We start from the raw sequence: 15,100 nt of genomic DNA on the forward strand, positions 1-15,100 counted from the left end.
AAAATTCTGATTATTTGTTATCGCAAAAGTTTAACGATTTTTCTTGTACGAAATGAACAAATTATTTCTGATCAAAAAAATTTAAACCTAAAATACTGATTATTTGTTATCGAAAAAATTTAACGATTATACTCTGTAGAAAAAATAAAAATAAACAAATAACGATTTTAAATTATCTAAAAATAAAAATTTTTGGTATTCAATTGTTATTTTCGGTCCTGAGAAAAACTAAATATTTAATCAAAGACTGTAAAAAATTTACATTAAAATAACAAATAAAAGGTAAAGAAACTTGCTACGGGCAAAAAAAAACATTTAAGTAAATTCTCGAAATTATTTCGTTTTAAAAACGATCACAAATGTGTTACATAAATATTTTAAAGAAATATAGAAAATGGAAAATTTGCCTAATATATATAAAAAGGGAGTTTATAAAAAATAATGGTTAAAAAAGCAAAAAGAAAAAAGTGTTTTAAAAAAAAGGTACAAAAAATTCGCAAGGCAATTTGGAAAAAAATAAATAAAATTTTGACCTATGCGGTAACATACATAAAAAAATAAAAATATTCCGACGAACTGATAACCTCCACCTTTTTTTGGAAGTTGGCTAAAAAAGACTTACTTAGCAAAATTTTAAAGATTTTTGGAGAGGTTTTATTTATGTACATACACTAGGCTGATAAAGACTGAGATTTTGTTTGTAAGTACTAGGACGGAGTGTTTGAGGTTAATGAACTTTACCAAAACAATGAGTCGACTGTTATGACTTTGATTTTTTATTATCATTCCTGTCTGGAGTAACTATCCTACATATTTCCGCAGGTGCCCTTCTCTGCGAATCGTTTTCTGAACAAATAGCCACTGTATTTCCCTTTCATTTAATTAATTTGTATTAGTTTTTTATGAAAGTACACTCGTTATCTAACAACCATGTAAGGCAAAATTTCAAACTTTGTATATAAATTAGCAAAATTCGACAAAGTTTCATCGAAATTTTGAGCTTTTTTGATTAGATTTCTTGGAAACATTCTGAGTATGCAGTTTTGTAGCTTATTCAATTTTAGTGCAATAAAGTGAAAATTTTGAGTAGCTAAGACTTGCCACTGATTTTTGGCAATTTTCTTCATAGAAAAAAAGTTTGCCAACATACTTTGTATGAAAGAAAATGCGCCAACAAAAAAATCCCAAAAATTTATAGTAAGTCCTAGCTACTTTAAACATGCACTTTATTATTACAATTCAAAAAAAAATTCAAAACATCTGATAAAAAAATTAAAAATTTTGATTAAGATTTGTTAAAATTCGCCGATTTTTTATAAATGTTCCACAAAGTTTGAAATTTCGATTTGAATGTTTTTCTTTTTGTAGATAGCAAGCTATATTTTCATAAAAAAAAATTTTAAAATTTGTTAAGCAAAGAAAAGCAGGCAAAACTTGCTCAATTCTATCAATTCTTCATATACAGCTCCTCTTCACAAGCTTCTTCAAACAAAGTAAACAAATCGGTAGTTGGCACGTGTCGGTAGTTCCATAAATACAGACAATATTTCCTCAGTAATGCAATATATTTAATACCAATTCTCGTTCTGTCAAGAAGTGAAAAACCCGTTTTTTTCATAGATAAACATTATATTTTGACTGTGTAATAAAAGCATTTTTTTTTTTAAATTACAATATTAAAACAATCTTTTTATTGATCAAATTTTTTTCCTTTCACCACTTTATAAAAGATAAACTGAAAAAGTCGGTAGTTCCATTTGTATGACAACATCAATTTAATAATAAAAATCAGTGAAGAAGCTTGGCCACTCATTTAAAAAAAATTTCAGCGCAACAAATTTATATGTATTTTATTTCTGAAACTTTCACAAGTAGTTGCAACAAAACTTTCAGTGAAGTGAATTAGCGCAATAACTGTAAGCATTCAAAAAAAATGTACTCGTATGATAATTTCTTACAGCTTAGATAGTATTCATTACACACTAGTAAGCAAAAAATAAAAAATAAAATCACTTGGAAAAATTCACATTTGCAATTTGGCTCAGAAACCATGCCAATAAGATTTCAAAAAGGAAATTGAAGTGTTGCTTAAATGATATCAATAAAAATGTATTGCCACTCAATGTGTGACAGTATACATATTTAAATACAATACATTTGTAGTTGCTGAAGATTGGCAGTGTCATAAAATGCATTAAATGCAAGTGCAAGTGTTTTCATTCAAAAGTTGAGTGTGTGTTTGTGGAAATTTTTCTCTATGGTTGGCACCAATTCAAATTGGCAGTTTACACATCATAAAAGATTTCAACTAAATTGTGCAATTTCCGTGCAAAAACTTGCTTAAATATACGCGCAGGAATATTTTAAAATTGTAAATCCGAGACTGAACAGAAAATAAGGCTTTGAAGCTTTTTGAAAGAATTAAGGAATGACCTGAAGTTATTAGCTCGTTCAAGACTTCTGTAAAAGGCATAGAAATAGAAAGCAGCTGTTTTTTTTTTGTAATGAGAAAATCTATTATTAAAACTACATAAAAGCAAACCTTCCAAGAATGGGACAAATAAAAAGGACAAAAATGCGATTTTGCAAAAATATGAGGAACATCTGTTGAATATTGGACCACCTGCCGCCATGTCCCCAAACGTCACAATTTTTTTGCAGTGTTTTTAAGTTTTCCTAATCTCGTCTGAAGTTGATCTTAATAATTTGAAAGATCTCGTTTAGAATTAAATCTGCCATTCATCTTTTCTTTAGGAGTCCATAGTAAAATTGAATGACGAACATTTTTGTTAAACATTGTAACCCACTATATCTCACCTGAGTGGGTCTTTTTGACCCTTGTTCGGGAAAAATCTATTAGTAATGGAAATAAATTTCCCCTCCCCCTTCCTTTGGACCTATTGATCTGAAAATTGCCAAGCACCTTTTGTTTTGACGGCCACCGCCGCAAAATGGTAGATTATGTATTATTTCTCACCACCCTTTTCAATATGGGAATCAAACGAAAAGAACTATTAAAAAATTTCAAAACCTAAGATGTCCGCCACCACAAAATGGTGGACTGAATTTTTTTTTCTCAATCCCTTCAAATGAAAGACCTTGACCAGTAAAGAGAGTATTGTGCATTTAACACATTATTTCTCATCCGTGTGGGAAATTTTAATGCATTCACCGTATAACTACTGGGACCTTGCATCGTCTGACTTCCACTAGTTTCGGTCTCAGCAAACCTCTCTTGGTGATAAAAAAAAAATCTGGCCGATCAAAGAGCCGCTGTAAGTCTCTTTGGCAAGTTTTTCGCCAATAAACCACAAAAGTTCTACACCGATGAAATTATGTAGCTAACCGAGCAATCGCAAAAGCTCATATCGCCAGCATAGAGTGAAAAGTAGCTGAGTCCACTTTTTGTAAAAACTCATATTTCATCTCGAAAATAATTAAGGCACTTGTTTTATTGCTTACCGTTAATATTCAATGAAAGGTAATCTTTTTTTACTCTAAAAGAGGTACTGAGAGTGCGACTAGACCAAAAAAATACGGAATTTTTAATCAACATCGAATTCTTCTTATTCGTATGGAGTTTTGCTTTGCTTTAAACGCTCAAAATGTTGACTTCAAAGTTTTGACAAATACTTTAAAAATGGCTACATATAAGAATTTTTTCCTCTCCTATAAAATTAAAAACAAAATGCACTTAGCAACATCTCACTCTAAGCTGGCGATATATGCATAAGTACCTCATTATTTAAAATTGATTTTCAATTGAGATAATTTTTTCTAAAAGTGACACAATATTTACCTATGTAGATAATTTGTTACCATGCAATTTTCTAACTAAAAGCTATTAATTGTTGCAACCACTATTTTTAAATAGCAGACCATAAAATTTCTGCAACCGACATTCAAATAAAATTTTCAAAATGTGTTGTAAAATTCTTAATTTTTAGCGGCGTACCACGAATAGTTTATATATGCACTTTGCTGCAAAAAGGACATTTTTAGCAAATTTTATATTAAAATTTACTTACTTGCCTGCATAATTATCTACATACGTAATCAGCGAACAGCTATGACTCAGCAATATTAATTACGCACTTACATATGTACGTTCGTATATACAATGAATGCCGCCCACACCGTGAAGCCAATAGAAATCACACGTAAATTACATTTTGATAATTTTCAGCAATTTTAAAAACAAAGTCAAAGAGCGTACAACAACACAAGAAAAGCAGTAAATTTAAATGGCAACCGCATTCATTAACTTTCATTAAACTTTTGCGGCTTTACCGACAATTGAATGCCTGTGCAACAGTGCGTATACTTGACTTACTAATATGGCGAGCGGTCAGCAAAGGAAACAAAAAAATGCAAAGACAATATAGCCAGTTGAAGAGCATTTCCTTTAAATGAATACAAAAAAGAAAACAAGAGGTGGATACAAGAAAATATAGTACCTCTCATAGAGTGCGTAAATTTTTATTCACGTATATATGTAAGTGCCTTGATACTCGGAACAATTGATTGACAGCCACCAGGTTGTATGAGCGACGTGAAGCAATTAAAATAAGCATACTAAATATAAGCCATTACTGTGACATGCTTAATTTCTACGCCACTTTTGATGAAGAAAAAATTAAATACATACATATACACACATACATACATATAAAAGCAAAAGCCTGTCTGCCACAGACTTGCACCTTTTAACACTTTCATTTTAATTTTTTGTACCAAATTTTACGTTGCTTTATCAAGATTTTATTTTATTGTCTTCACACAAAAGCTATCAAAAGGTGAAAAGCTGCTACTTGGGTCAGTTGTGTGAAACAAAAGCTGCTTGGTCGCGTACCGCTAAACTACACCGAATCACCACCAATTACATTTTCACTTTCATTTAATTTTTTTGTATTATTGTTTTATTTTTAAATTTTTGGTCTGCTTCTTTTGTACCGAAGGTATTGCTTAATGCAACCATATTTACTGCTGGTTTTTTCTGTACTCTTTTTGGTAAACACAGCCTGCGAAATAGTTGTGAGAAGTGTTGAATTTATGCAAAGTTTTATTTTTATTTCTATTTTGGCATTTGCGCTATTCTATTCAGACACTTTTTTTCAGCTTTTCATTTTCTAATTTCCCGCGAATGCTTTTATATTGCGGGCATCTGCTTACCCTTTATATTTAAATTTAATTTTCCTTCAGGGAGCATTGCTGCAATCACCATTGCGGTTAATACGGTTGACACTCATTTGTCTTCCTTTTTGTACAAAAAAAAAAAAACATTTTAGTTGTAAAGAAATAGGCACGTTTAGAAAACTTCGGCGACCTTGACTATTTATGACCATGAAAAATCTAATTAATGTTGACAGTTTTATACTAAAAAAAATTGCATATCGAAATCATAGCAGGTCTGAAATGTTTCTTATAAAATTCTACTGTAGCATCATAAATGAGCGTCAGAGATCTCATTCCGCCAATTCATTGCTGTCTACACTGAGGATCAGCAGTAGAGGACCAAGCCCACATTAAATAGCCCAATCTTGTTATTTTAAGAAAATAATTCTTCTATATACTAGAAAGTAGCCGGTCCTGCAAAAATATCGGTCAGCAATAAGAGCGCTGTGACACCATATCGAATACTATTCGTTTTCGATATTATGAGCTTAGCTCATGGTCTGGTTTCCACTACCCTAACAACCGTAAATTTCTCTGGCATACAGTTCAGCTCATGTGACTACACTTAGGGCCGTTTGCACCATGTCTAGTTAACGCTAACTGGAGGTACATCCTTCAGTTAAGCACGTTAACTGCTTTATCGATCACATGTTATATGATGGGTGTCGATAACGTCGATAAAAATGTTTAACTGGGAGTTAGAATTAACTAGACATGGTGCAAACGGCCCTTAAAGTTTTAACATTGCCGTCAAGCCCAAGAGATCTGTTCAAATTACTCGCGGGCTTTTCTTGTTTGTTTTTTTGACTTGTTTTCTTTTTTCAAAAACTATGTATATTTGCTTTTTCGTTGCTAATTCTTTTACCGCTCTCACTGCCCTAATCATCAGTTATTCAGCGCAATTCCATAAAATTGCATCGTTAACTTTAATAATGTTGAATTAACTCATTTCAACGACCAGTTAATTTTACGCAACACCGCCACAGACAGACAATTCATGGTCAAGGACTCACTTAGTGTATTTTTTTTTGTTGTTGTTGTTGTTTTGTGCCTAAGCTATTCATATTCATAAGACCAGCGCATACCGCAGCTGCAATAGGAGAAAAAGAGTTATGCAGCATTGATGAGATTTGATCATCAAATTCAAGACCAAAGCAGACAAACTGCACAAATTCACCCGCACTTTAATACCAAAAAAAAACCTACACTACTACAAACAGCAATTGACCGGCGTTGGGACTATGCAAATTCCCCATTGACGATAGGCATGCAGTTGTCACACCGCACTAATTACATACATACATACAAATATGTATATATACAGCTTTCGCTAAGCATGAAAACAGAAGCCCGAAGTAGAACGCTTGTGCGGCTTTGCAAGTAATCATAATTATGCAATACAACAATGCAACAACAGGAACAACAAAAAATACGATTAAATGGAAAATCATTGGCGCAACGTTGCAGTAGCCAAATAGTCGTTGGAGGAATACTTAGAAGAAGAAGTACATATCGTACCTTTGCTGCAAGAGTGTTATCATCAAAAAAATTTAAATATTTTGAGTTAAGCATGCAAAAATTACCGTCACCTTTTATTTTATATGTAAGGATAGATAAGGTCTTCAACCTGCCAGTGACGCCGTTATCACCCTAGGCGCTTGGATTTTTGTCCTCTCCGATACCACGCGGATCGTTTCCTACTCAAAACATCATGTGGAATTGGCGAGACCCAGAAGTTGCCGTATGCCTACCCCGACGGTTAGGTCTTCGAAAATTCCTGAATCCATTAACTCTCGTCTTCTTCTACAAAGTGCGACAAGGTTTCTATCTCTTCTTTATTTCTGCAGAAGTCATTATGTGGGACTCTCAGCCTCTGGGCGTGCCTTCCTATAGCAAAATGGCCGGTTAGCAGACCCACCGCGGCCTCTCTAAGCTGCTGTGGTTGTTGAGAGTTGCTCCTCAAGTTCTTTCCTGGATTTTCGCCAGTCGGTTTTTCTTAGATTTCCTTTCTGATGTGGCGATGATAAGAGAAGGACTGCTCATAAAGCACCCTTAAGTTCCTGTTCATAACCTGAGACGAGGGTAATAGCCAGGAGGTAGGCTCACTACCCCATTTGCTTATAACTAAGTTAGATTTGAGTATGAATTCAAAAAGTAACTCAGTCAAAACCGTAATTGATGACGCCTCCAGTCTTTTCGAGAAGTAGCAAGGGCACCTTATTCAGTAAAAGGATCGCCTGGCGAGTCGCTTTTTTGCTGTGCCATAGCCATACTACATTCCAGTTGAGTGAAGGTAACTTAGAATTAAAGATCCCTATAATATCGAGCACCCTGTTGGGCTCGGACGGTTTGACTGGTATCCATGCCCTCGCTCTAGGTCTGGAGGGGATATCCTTGAAGTCCACAGCCCATAGCATCGCTCCGGGATGAACGTAGATAGCAGTAGGGACCAGTATGGAAATCGCATTTTTGTACAGGTCCGCAGACCGTTTCCGCATCTCTCCGTTTTTGTGGATGCGCCTGACTCTGGCAGAGAGAAAGAGTTCTTCGACCACGGGCAGAGAACCGCAGTACTCAGGGTAAGGCCATCGCATGCAACCGGGTTCGGCCTAGCTCCCAGAGGGATCCGTTAGCGACTGCACTATTTAGGCTGATCCTGAGTGCCCCTACCACAAGACCTCTTAAGTATTTTATGTTTTGTAAAATTTTCTTAGCTGTATCGATTAACAATAGCTGATTAGAAGAAAATGTGTCTTTACTTTTGCCTTAGGGGCCTATGTAAGCTGTAAACTTTAAAGCCAATTTTCTCGAGCTTTTGAGTTTTTGGTTTATGACACTCTTGCTGCAAACGTGCGATATGTTGTTATATGCTGATGAAGAGGCAGGCAGCCTACAAACATTTCTAATGGCAACTGCCAAGGCAAAGGCTTCAAGCATTTTCTTATTCACTCACTAATTCAGTTGACCATAACCACAAATCCCCAGACATTTCATTGTGGTCAATTTGAGGTGGCCAATACTGATGGTGGTGAGGAGGCTCAGGGTTTTTAGCTGTGGTTGTGTGTGTCACAATTTAATATTGAAAATTTGATCACATTTCCATATGTTCGTAAAGTGATAGCAATCAGGATGAAGCTGCTAATGGCAATTATGCTTTTCGTTTAGAGCTGAGGCGGTCGGATTTTCAGCTTTTTATATCTAAGTATATTAGACCGTTACACAGAATATGTTTTTTTTGTGAGTAAAGTAACACCATTCAATTATACTTGTATGTTGCAGTTCGAAGTAAAATTTATTCGCATGCTCATACCGAATCTTACTTAAGCTTACGTCATACTTAGACTAATACATATGTACATACATACAGATATGTTTAATGGGAGACTTAAATCTCTGTCTTCTTTTTCAATCCACTTAAACATTAACCGTTTCATTAGGAAGCTTCACTCAACCACTCGAAGGACATTCCTTCCGCCTAAGCAGTAAACAAGTAGCGATTGAATAACAATTTTCTGCTTTAAGTCAGTGAAATAGCATGCAATTAAAATACTTCCATACGTCGTTGAGTACATTGCGTCTTAAATATTTGCCCAAAAATTTACTTCACTTGTATTTCTCTTCCCCACTTCCCATTTCGAAATTCAAATCTCAAGTGGCCCGTTAGTTTTGCTGCTACTTTTTCTACTCCATCTCAATTCGGCGGTTTGATCTCTTTTCGATTGCTATTTGCGTTCGAATTTCGTTTGTGTTGTTGATGGTCTTTTCTTTGAAAAGCTCTTTTCTCCACTAAGTACCTACTGCGTTGTTTTTTTTCAGAATAATAATGCATACTGATGCCGGTAGATGCCAGGAAAAATAAGTTTATTTAATGTACCTTGCCTACAACCTCGCTAGGAAGCAAAATTCTCCGGGGTATGGAGGTAAATCGCAAAACTTAGGAAAGAGGCTTGAAACTTTTAAACTTAACCTATTACACGGGTAACTGGCAGCCCTGAAAGTAAAGCTTAAGAATTTATAAAAACGCGGTTCGTAAAGGAAAATATGTATCCTGGGCGAATTTCTGCTCTCCTTTGGAATCTACTAAGGGATATTCCCGAATGCCGAGAATTATTTCTCAGGAGCATAGAAATGGCTCTTTCCTGAAAAAAGAAAGACGCATGATGGACTAACTGTGCAACGAAGGAGACATTAGAACTTCTCCTTCGAACCTATTTTCCAGGATAAATAATAAATAGCATTAACGAAATTATTATGCGGGAGATTATTGCATGGGCAATTAAAAGTTTTTCTCTATTAAAAAATATTCGAGTCTGGACGATGGATTCCCGGTAATGATTCAGAAGGCCCTATCACTGGCGATTTCAGAGCTTAAACATCTTAGGTCACTTGGCAACGTGTTAAAGAACTTTTCATTATCAAGGTAGGCAAGAGAGGATTTGCACTGTCTAATGACTTAAAGCAGCAAAGTTTATAGAAAGTTTAAAAGAGCTTTGCCCGCGGGCAAGGCAGTGCCCATCGTCGACTTAAAGTCATTTGCTTTCTCGGTTTTTGAAAACTTGGAAGAGGAACTTATGTGAATAATCCTCACATGACAGATTAGAAAGCGAAGAAAAATCCTATTGATTTCATCTAAGCTCTATGCTACGGCATTTTGTTACCAACTAATGCATTTGTAACCAATTTGGGTTAAAAATGTATGCTCATCCATCTTTAGACAACTTTCATTGCTACACAAAACCCCTTTTAATCCCAAATCTATACCTTAAGGTTATGGTTTATTAGCTTACAAACAAGTATTAGAATCAAAAACTTAATTCAAAAATACAACCAAATCTGTCCTTCGTCAATAAAACAATCAATCCATCAGCCGAACAAAAGTACTAATAGTAAGTAGGCCAAGTTCAGTAGACCAACTTAACAATGAGCGTGTGATAATCTATTACCAATACTTTGAAGAATTTGTTGAGCGAGTGTTGTTTCTTACCTTCATAAAAAAAAAAACCGAAAAAAACAAAGCTTTATCAAATTAATCCCTTACAAGTATGTACATACGAGTACATATGTATCTTATGCGCATAGTAAGATGAAGGCAAACACAACGTATAAGTATAAACGCATCGATTTTTGATGGCTGAACGTGTTCAAGTTGATTTTTCGCATAAGTTTAACAACATCATCAGCATAATCATATACAAAACGTACGCAGTTGTGACAAAAGCGGCGACAAATGGGGAAAATTTCTTCATTGAAAATGCTATGAAGGAAAAATTTTGTGAACAGATTAAACAAGTACAGCTTTTGAAGTTATGCAAAGCTTATCAAAAACTCGAAGTAGCGATGTGCCTTTTACTCCAAATCTGTGGAGTGCATCTTTATGTTATTGCAAAAATGTAGGAGTCTGCAGTTCTTTGTTCGGGCATATGGCGCGGAATTTCCAATTCCATGATAAATGAAATCGGTTTTGAAAGAAGGTCCTAGATCGAAAAGTCAGCGTAAACGAATTTACTCTCTATGACCCCAGCATGGCGGACTGAATAGGCGCCGGTGTTTATCGGCCCCGCATTAGGCTTTCTATTGCAATGGGCAGATCGCTCGCAGAATTTCAAGCCGCGGTGCTAAAAACCTCGATCTCATTAAACCTTAAAAAGGGGTTGAAAGGCGCACTTTAGTTGGTAACAAGAAACTTAGTAACTCTGTGCTGCGTGCCAGATCACTGCGGAGTCGAAGGAAACGATATCGCCAACTGACTAATAAAAGAAGGCTCATGGTTTAACCTTGTGGGGCCGGAAACGTTTGCGATATCAGTCGAGACTTGCAGTTACCGAGTGGGTCCATTCAGAACGCAATAAGTGCAGTTGACCGCTAGAGGAGACCTTAGACAAAGCAGGCTCTTTGAATAACCTTTCGCTAGAACGGACTCAAATATTTTGTATAGATGAAATGTCAGGCTGCTCGGAGGTTACTAACTGGCCGAAATCATCTGCATAGAAAAATATGTAGTCGTGTTTTGTCTTAACTTAGACTTAGACTTAAATAGTTGAATTTATCCACAGTCGAGCACCGTATTATTCGTCGACCAAGTTGCTGTTAACATTTATTATAATAGCGTATATTATCTTAGACTGCCAGGGTTTTCCAGTCGGGACTTGGTTATATATAGGATTTTTCTAACGGTACTCTAACCGCCGACATATTCAGAATTCGCTATATAGAAGCTTTTGAATCAACGAATCGATATAAAGAGGCTTTTTGTAACGATACTTCGATTCCGATATCTACCAAAAAATCTTCAAAATATCCCGAAAAGTTCTCAACAATTTCCGAAAATTCCGAAAAATATAACACGAGAATTCGCGATAGGCTCAGAAAAAAAACAAAAAACCGCAAGCACTCTGAACAGTCCCGAAAAAATCGCAAGAAATTCTTCAATAGCCTCGATAAAACCCGAAGAACACCGAAAAATTTCAGAAAAAACCAAAAAGTTTCGAAAAGTTGCTAAAAAATGTCAAACGATCCTGAAAAAATCACGAGTAATTTTTTCGACAAGCAGTAAACAATATCTGACGAATTTCATATTTGCAGTAAAATAAAAAATAATAAAAAAATCGATTAATAAGCAGTGTGAAACAAATTCAATGGGCTGCAATGAAAGTTGTAGGAAAATTATAAGAACTAAAAAAATGTTAATAACACCGGAAAAATTCGCTTGCTTAGCAACAAACTTTTTTATGTTTATGTTTTGTATTTGATAGAAATTAAATTATTCAATTAAGTAAAAACCAACTCTCCAATTTTTTTTCCTTAGCCAAAAATCACAACTCCCCTTCAATTATCATTTTTGGTCGCCTTAAAAATGTTATTTCCAAAGTATTTTCATGAGATGTGGTTATGTACATACATATGTACATTAGACCGTACCAGAAAAAAAAGTTCGCTATTCGCCTTCGAATCCAAGGTATTTTTGAAAGGCTATTTTGATTTTTTTTTCTTTTCGAAAAGGTTCTCCTTATATTTTTTATCATATCTTCGGCATTTATAGTCAGAGCTTAAAGTATGGTACATCAATAAATATTCTTGTCTCTAGCAGGCATTGTTGTGTCTCAAAGTTCATTGACTTTAGGTACCCATATTACTTAGCCACCAAACCTCAGTTTTTACCACCCTAATGTGAGTAAATTCAATCTCACCAAAAATCATTTACCTTTAGCTAAGGTAGTATTTTCATTATATCAGTTGAACTATTAAAAATAAATATTTCATTGCCGAAAAGGCGACCCGAGATACAGCCAAAAAAATTAAATAAAATTTCAAATTGCTTTGCAAAAATACTTAAAACTCAGGCCGAACTTTTTTGTGTTCATGTAAGGTGTTACGGTCTAATGTATATATTTACATTCTGACCCAACTGTATGCTTGCAACTGATGAAGATTTGTTGACGTAGCTAATATTGAAGGGATGTCAAAGACACAAGCATGGATTCAGCAAAGAAGGAGGGCGCATTTCCCACTTGATCGCATATCAGACATGCCGTATTAACTTAAAGCCGAACTAAAATCTTTTACATATTGTATGTAGTATATTTCAGGCCTATCTTGATCGAATAAAAACTGAAAACGCTGGCTTTACAATGGCGTTTTTCAATATTTATACTTAAAAATTAGGTCAGTGGGTAAACAACTTTATTTGTTAGACGGTCGTAGTAGAAAGAGAAGTATGTATATATATATATATATTTACATACATAGTTCATGCTGCATAGTTTTACTACTACTTCTTAGCTTCTATTAATTTCTAATTTTTTGCATAATTTATGGGCCACGCCATTTTCATTATACCTAATATTCATATTCTTCTATATATTTAGTATGTAACTTCTCTACATCATCATCTTCAACACGTTTTTTTTTTAGTCACATTCTAATGAGCTTACAACATCCTCCCATTTCCGCCACATCTTGTCATTTAGCGCTTTTTAGCATTTTGGCGCACACATTCCTTCTTCGGTCCTTTGTTTGCAAACAAAATTTCGCTTCCGCTTTAAGCATACTCGTAGCTCTCAGCAGCGAGCATTGTGCTAAAGTGCGCAGCAAATAGACGCTCATAAATCTGTGCATTTTTTTTTTGTAACTTATTAATTTTTGTTTAATTAACTTACGGCGCGTGATTTTCAGCGTAATTGAGGTGAAGAAGTGAAGCAAAGTCAAAGTCTTTTTATTTGTTTTGCGAGATGCCACTTGTAAATTCGTAGTTTTTTGGCTCGTACGAGCAGTTGCAGCAAAAATTAAGTAATGAGTTTAGTAAATTAAAACGGAAATTCACTTCTAATAACTGCTTAAGTTAAATTTGCGCAAATGCAGTCAATTAAGATTATTATAAAAAAAAGTGTAGCACAGTATTAGATTGAGTTATATTTATTAGTCTGGCTCAGGATTGAGTGATTTTTAATAAGTCAAATCCCAAATCCAAAAAAAAAGCAATTTATTTCTGAATTTAAAGCTTTATTAAATCCTAAATCATATAAACTAATTATTTTTACGACGAATCAAATCCTTAATAAAATGTATGTATGTGTGTTTTGATTCGGACGCGGACTCCGTTAAAGTTAATAATCTTCACTATTGTTTCTTAAACAATACAAATTACCTTAGAATAGACTCCATGACTTACCAATTTAAAATCAGCGTGCAAAAATGCATTGCGTGATATGAAGCAATTAAGCTTTTTTTCCAAATTATAGGCACTTTTCCTATTTTAAGTAAAACTTAATGGATTAGCGTATGTAACTTTTCGGCTCGTGAGGTACATACGTCTTTCGGTTATCCGATTTTGAAAATAATTGGCGTGAAAATAAGGCGCACACTAATGTGTGTACATGAATACATACCCTGCAGGAAATGTATCTAACTATAAGCTAACTTTAACTTGATTAGGAAGGAGCTAAAAGTCAGTTATTATCTGTATATTTTCTTTGACGAAATCTAACTATATTTCTATGGCAATGGCCGCGAAATAGTCAAGGGTGGTTACCTCTGCATTTGATGTAACTAACTTGTGACTAACTACTCGTGGACATAAAATATCAATACGTAAAACAAAATTATTTTTTTATTTTTTTTTTGTATATTTTTATTTATTTGCTTTACTTATTTTATTACATTTCGTATTTGTTTACATGTTCTGCTTTGGGTGGTCCCATATTCGAACTCCGTCAGACATAACTTCAAAATGATAATACGAAATTTCGATCTTCCTTTTATTTGTCCTCAATTCGAAAAGGTATTTGTGAAGTGAAGGATATTTAAATAGAAACGAGTTTAAAGAAAACAATATACTGCATCACTCTTGCATTACTTGTCAACTAGTTTCAAGTTAGATATTTGTAGCTAACTTCAAGTTATATATTTTTTAGAAATCCCGCAAAAAAGGTAACTACAATTGGGTTATTTTTTATCAATTGATAATATTTTTCGTCAGGGTATGTATGAATACGAAATGAGTTTGCGATTAGAACTTTCATTCAACATATAATTATGAGTGTTTGTTTTTCGTGTATTAAAAGTTCACTAGCCTCTTTTATAAAAATAAATCGTGACTTTTCCGCGCTTTGCAGATCAGAACTACAAAGCAAAAACTAAATCAACTAAGTCATAGGCAAATAATTAAAATAAACCGTGGAAAATAAAACCAACAAATTAGCACAGTGTTTTGCGCTAATCGCGCTGGCAGCGCCTTCACAGCGCTTAGTAATAAGAGCCGCGCTTACAGTTCAAAACCGTCAGCTCTGCTAAGACATTTAACAAGTAAAACTATGCCACTCCGACACCCGACAAAAATGGCCAAAATGTAACAAATGCAAAAAAAAACAATAAAAGAAAAATCAACACAATAGCATCGTTGAAGTGACAACAACAACCACCGAGGCAT

Source organism: Rhagoletis pomonella, unplaced genomic scaffold (assembly GCF_013731165.1).
Source record: "Rhagoletis pomonella isolate Grant_MI unplaced genomic scaffold, Rhpom_1.0 Rhpom_scaffold_00005, whole genome shotgun sequence".
NCBI lineage: Eukaryota > Metazoa > Arthropoda > Insecta > Diptera > Tephritidae > Rhagoletis > Rhagoletis pomonella.